Raw genomic sequence first — 6,076 nt, 5'->3', positions numbered from 1 at the left:
AAAATAATATTAATTACATGGAGGCATAATAAGTACCCAAGAATTGGTAAGAATGTAGTATATATAAGTGAACAATGGATATATATCTCTGACACTCTGTAAAGATTTATGTATTTATTAGTGTACTACAACCTGTGTGTCAATCTGTTCTTATTTTGTCAACTACTAGTGCTCGATCTCAGATCCTGGGAACTGCCTATCAGCTCAATTTGTTCCAGGATGGCATGCTGACACACACACATTCATGAATTTGGCCCTGTAGGCCTTGAGTTCAGATGCCATCATGCCCAAACAATGAATCATGGAGTAAGAAACTGATGGTGACACATGATTTCCTTTTCTGGGAAATTCCAGGGTGTCAGGTATAAGTGGAATATATATGCACATCTATATCCTATTTAATCAATGTAACCAATTTTCTATGTGCCATATTAGTCAATAAAATAAACAGTATAATACATGTTGGGTCTTTTTTTGCCCTCAAAAGATTGATGGGGCCCAAGGAAAAGTAACTGCGCCACTCACTAGCCCGGGAGACATTCAGACACAGTGGGGAGTCAAGTCAAGGAAGAACTCGTTTACACAGCAAGCACCATTTAAAGGGAAAAATTGTGAGGCATGGAAGGGGAGGGAAAGGAACCAACCAATCACTGTAAAGGTCACACCCTATCATGCACCTAAGCTATATCCAATCAGGTTTTAAAGTAAACAATTGGACTGTGCCCACTCAACATCCTCTCAGCACCATCATTGCTGCCCATGTGCCCCACAAACACATGAATAAAAGAAAAATAAAATTAATAACTACACTGAATGCAATATGGAGTCAACCTATGTATGTAAATATAAATCATATATTTAAAATGTACACAAATAGGATGTATTATAGTACCGGGGATCAATTTCAGACGTAAGCAACAGACATAAATTTCTTGGCTTCAAGAAGGCTAGCTTCGCCTTTCAAAACAGTGCAACAGAGTTACCAAGACCATGAGTTCAAATCCCAGTCCTAGCAGAAAATAATGACACCTTTATACTATGTGATGCCTAATTCTTAGGTATTTCATTATGCCTCCATTTAATGAACGTGATTGTTTAAATGCTTCATAAAGTATTGATTAAAATCGATCAGTGTCCTATAATATAATTGTGTATAATTTTATTGTAGAATTATTTAAGTGCTGCCCATTCAATCATAACATACATCATGTCCATTGGTTTTCATATAGATAGGAATGAGTTTCTAAGGATATCTTTCCATTTGGAGGTGGCAGGACCAGGATTCGAACTGTGGGCTCCAGCTCCCACCATTTTAACTCGAGGATAGGGAACTCACTGGTCTGTCCAAGAATTGCAAGACCAATGATTAGGCAGGCACCAGTGGCTCTCAGCAGTCCTTATTGATGTGATAGGAGGCTGTGATACGAGGATCATAGTCAAATTCACACTAGGCAGGAAAGTCCTTGAGATCCCTACCCAACTTCTGTGCCAACAAAGCCAGAATTAGAGCTGTGTAGCTCCAGTGGTAGAGGGATAGCCCTGATTAAAAGCAGCTCACAACACACACACACACACACACACACACACACACACACACACACACACACACACACACACACACACACACACACACACACTGCAGTCTAATCCTCTATCTGTTTATATATTGGCCATTCCTAGGGGTTGATCTCAGGTCGTCAAATTTGCCCGCCAACTTCTCTTGCATCAAACTGGTGTGCTAACATTTACCCACTCATGAAGTGGGCCTGCTAGGCCCTGAGTTCAATTCACGGAACTTCCAAAAACTTAATTCTGGTAGAAAGCCAATTGTCCCACTTGGTTTCTTTAATGGTGAAATTCCTGGGACTCAGGAATGATGTAGAATGCATAGGCAAATCTGTGTCTTATGTAATAGGATGCAAAAAATATTATATGTGTAATCATATTCACTAAAATATATAAGAAACAAAACACAAAATAAAATGAATACACTAACTGCAATATGCCATAAAAATGTGTAGGTCAATAAAATTCATGTACTTAAAATATATACGAATATTATTTTTTCGAGTGCTAGGACTTGAATTCAGGCCCTAGAAACACGCCTGATTTTCTTGTCTTCCAGAATGGTGATCTTCCCCATCCCCAATAGTGCTGCAGATTTACCCAAACCCTGAGTTCAAATCCCAGGCCTGGCAGAAAAAACAGCATGAATTCCAAGCCAAGGAGCCTCATAATTTTTAAAATATTTTTAATGTAGGTAGGTAGGTAGGTAGGTAGGTAGGTATTTTTCTTTTGTCAAGCACAGGGCTTGAACTCAGCTCATGGCAATTCTGCCTCAGCTTTGATCACTCTAGGCTGGGGTGCAGCCACTGGAACCACAGCCAAACCTGGGTTCCTGGGACCCAAAGGCTGACAAGAAAAAAAAAAATAATTAATGCGACACAGGAAAAAAAAAAAACTGGCAACTTGCAGATGGCTACCAGTTTTACATTTGTTTTCTTTGCTAAGTGACCATCCTGCGTCTGAATGACCCGGTTGAAGAATGTTGGTAAGTTGGCATTACTGAAGGCTGGCGGACTACCAGGGAAGCCATAGGCCAACATAGCAATATAGGCCCTGTGTTTGAAGCCGGGTCCTGACCCCTACCAATGGAGGGAGATCCTAAGTGTCTCGTTCCTATTCATAGGAATACCAATGGAAGATTATGAATGGCAAGGTTGAAGTAGTTGTTTCTGTATACTACTATATAAATAGAGTGATTTTAGGAGGCTAATGGATTTTAATGAATATTTTTGACACATTCAAAGAATACTATTAATTACATGGACAAAATAGTTTCAGGACAGTGGTTGATTTAATCAATAATTAAGGATGAAAACAATACTATTAATTACATGGAGGTATACTAAATATCCAAGAATTGATAGGAATGTAGCCTATATAACTGAATAATGTATAGAAATCTCTTGCACTCTATAAAAATCAATAATTATTTTTGTACTACCATCTGCATGTCAATCTGTTCTAATTTTGTCAACTCCTAGAGCTGGATCTCAAGTTCTGGAAATGCTTGTCAGCACAATATGCCTCAGGCTGGCATGCTGACACTCATCCATTCATGAATTGGGCCTTGTACGCTGTGAGTTCAGATGCCAGCACTCACAAAAATTGAACTGTGCAGTAAGAAGCCCATGGCAACACATGTTTTCCTTTTCTGTGAAAGTCCTGGGAATCAGGTGTGAAGTTTCATACATAGGCAAAACTATATCCTATGTAATAAATGTAATAAATATTTCATGTGTAATAACAGTCAATAAAATAAATGGTAAATAAATGAATAAAACAAAAAATAAAATGAATAAGTACACTAAGCACAATATGGGGACAACATTCGGAGTTCGATTTCAGGTCCTGGGAAGTGCCTGGCAGCTGAATTGTCTAGAGGCTGCTGTGCTGACAGTCATGAATTGAGCCTTCGAGGCCCTGAGTTAGATCCCACCACTGCCAAAAAATGTACTTTCTTTGAAAGTGCTCGGTGACAGGTAGGATGTATAATTGAGATGCAACTCTATGTGTTATGTAATAGGATGTCATAAATGTAAAAAATGTCATGGGTGGAAGAGTTGTCACTACAATAAATGAAAAACAGATTGAAGTAGTAGTGAATCATTCTAGGATAAAATTAGACACAAAAACTATAGGATGTGGATTAAATTTAATATTTTATTAAATATTACCAGAATAAAAATTGCATGGAAACATAAATACCTAATAATTGGTAGTAACACATGATGCATAATTTAATAATGTATAGACATCTGTGTCATTCTATAAAATATGAAATTATGTGTATGGATGTATGTACATATGTGATAAACCATAATAGGATATTGAGTAATTTAATTCATGCTTTACTAATTGTTAACTGGGACATATCATTAAATGGAGACATAATTTAATAAGTAATAATTGTAGCAATTTCTATAAAATAATAATATACAGACATCTTTCTCTGTATATAATGCTTATATATACCAATCTCTATCTATTTATACCTCCTTCACTCCTGGGGCTCGGTGGTTAATTGCTCACCTTGTGAGCATGAAGCAATGGGTTCGATTCTTCAGTGCCACATAAACAGAAAACCCAGAAGTTCTGCTGTTTTTCAATTAATTGAATTCTACCCTTGAGCACAAATGCTTAGGGACAGTGTGAAAGCCCTTACTCAAGCCCCTGGACTGCCGGCAAAAAGAGGTACTATGTTCTAACTGCAACTATATAAGGACAGTACTTCAAATAGCACATGACAGAGCAAGCTAGGAGTCTGGTGCTGACAGCTGCTACCTAACTTGACTTAGCCAGATATAAACTGCTGCAACCCAGCTCCATGGGTACCCCCATCATCCTGGCTTACCCTGGCATACCCCCGATATCCTGGCCGGTCTGGGGTTTTCAAACCTGGAGGGAAGTCTGCTAGACTCTTTGAAATATGGCTCAAAGTGGTAGAGTTCTAGCCTTGGGCAAATGTTATTAGAACAATAATATCCCCAAGCTTTAAGCTCAAGCTCCATGACTAACGCCCCCTCCCCCAAATAAAACATCCCACTAAACACTTAGGTGTGAACTTTTGTGGTTTGTGAAATGTTCCTCAAAGAATGGTGATATTGATTAGAGCACCCTAAGTCTAATAACATCTTGTGGAACAGAGCTATGTGATGAGTCCTCCATAGGGTACTCTCTGCTGAGTCCTACACATGGTGCTATGTGCCGAGTCCTTCACAAGGTGCAGTGTGCTGAATTCTGCATTGGTGCTGGGTTCTGAGTCTTTCACAGGATGCTGTGTGCTGAATCATGCAAAGAGTGCCATGTGCTGTGTCCTTCACCAGGTGCATTCTTTCATTGGTCCTTGTAAGATCTCCCCACTGAGATGATTATGCAGACAAGAATATTGAGGCTCAGATATGTCTCCATGGGAGGGACAAAATTATGTATTACTGAAGACTAGTGAGTTGTCTACTACAGACAATTGTTTGTTTTGTTTTTTTATCAGTCATGAACCTTGAACTAGGGGCCTTAGCTCTCACCCTTACCTCTTGGGCTCATGACTACCACTCTACTCTGTGGAGCCATGGACCCCTTGCAGCAAAGGCCACAACCTAGGGGTCTATAGCTGAGGTCTCTCATCTTGCCTTCTCAGGAAGCTGAGATCTGAGGATCTGGGTTCCAAATTATCCCAGACACAAAAGTTCCCATTAGCCTATTATATCCAATTCACTACTAAGAAACCTGAAGTGGAAGCTAGGTGCTTGTCACTCATGCCTGTCATCCTAGCTACTCAGGAGGATGAGATCTGAGGATCATAGTTCAAAGCCAGCCTGGACAGGAAAGTCCTTGAGACACTTAGCTCCAATGGAAAACCAGAAAAGCTGAAGTGGCTTTTGGCTCAATTGGTAGAGCACAAGACTTGAGCTGAAGAGCTCAAGAACATCTCCTAGGCCCAGACATCATCTCCTACAATAATAAAAAAAAAGAAAGAAACTAACAATCATGTAGTATAGGGCTGAACAAACCTGAAGTATGGGTCAATAATGTTTCTTTCTTGCTTCTATAGCTCAAGAACTCTAAGAACATTTAGAGTGCAAGTACTTCTCAACCCCAAGGCAAACAAAGGAAGCTCTTGAACATCTGACCTTTCAGAAGTGGAAGTCAGAGTGTCATAGACTTTTCTGCCCTGGTTGGCTTCCCCCTGTGATCCTCAGACCTCAGCCTCCTGAGCTAGGATGACGGGCCTGAACTACTGATGTTCTGCTAGGTTCAGAACTATGATGACCTTGACAATACAAGTCAACTGCTTATCACAAAGGGCTTGGGGAGCATATTAATCCTTTCAACATTGGACATTTAAGAACCCTGTAGGACATAAGATTACAATGATAGAGTCTGAGAGGCTGGGCATATGGATGTGTCACACTTGGACCTTAAGCTCTGACTCCAATTCTGGTATACATCAGTGTTCATTTTCCAAAGGATGTTCTCATAATTAGCAAATAGGAAAAGTACCTTGATTAACCCT

This window comes from Dipodomys merriami, unplaced genomic scaffold (genome assembly GCF_024711535.1).
Source record: "Dipodomys merriami isolate MVZ:Mamm:240054 unplaced genomic scaffold, mDipMer1.0.p SCAF_347, whole genome shotgun sequence".
NCBI lineage: Eukaryota > Metazoa > Chordata > Mammalia > Rodentia > Heteromyidae > Dipodomys > Dipodomys merriami.
This window is presented reverse-complemented; position numbering follows the sequence as displayed.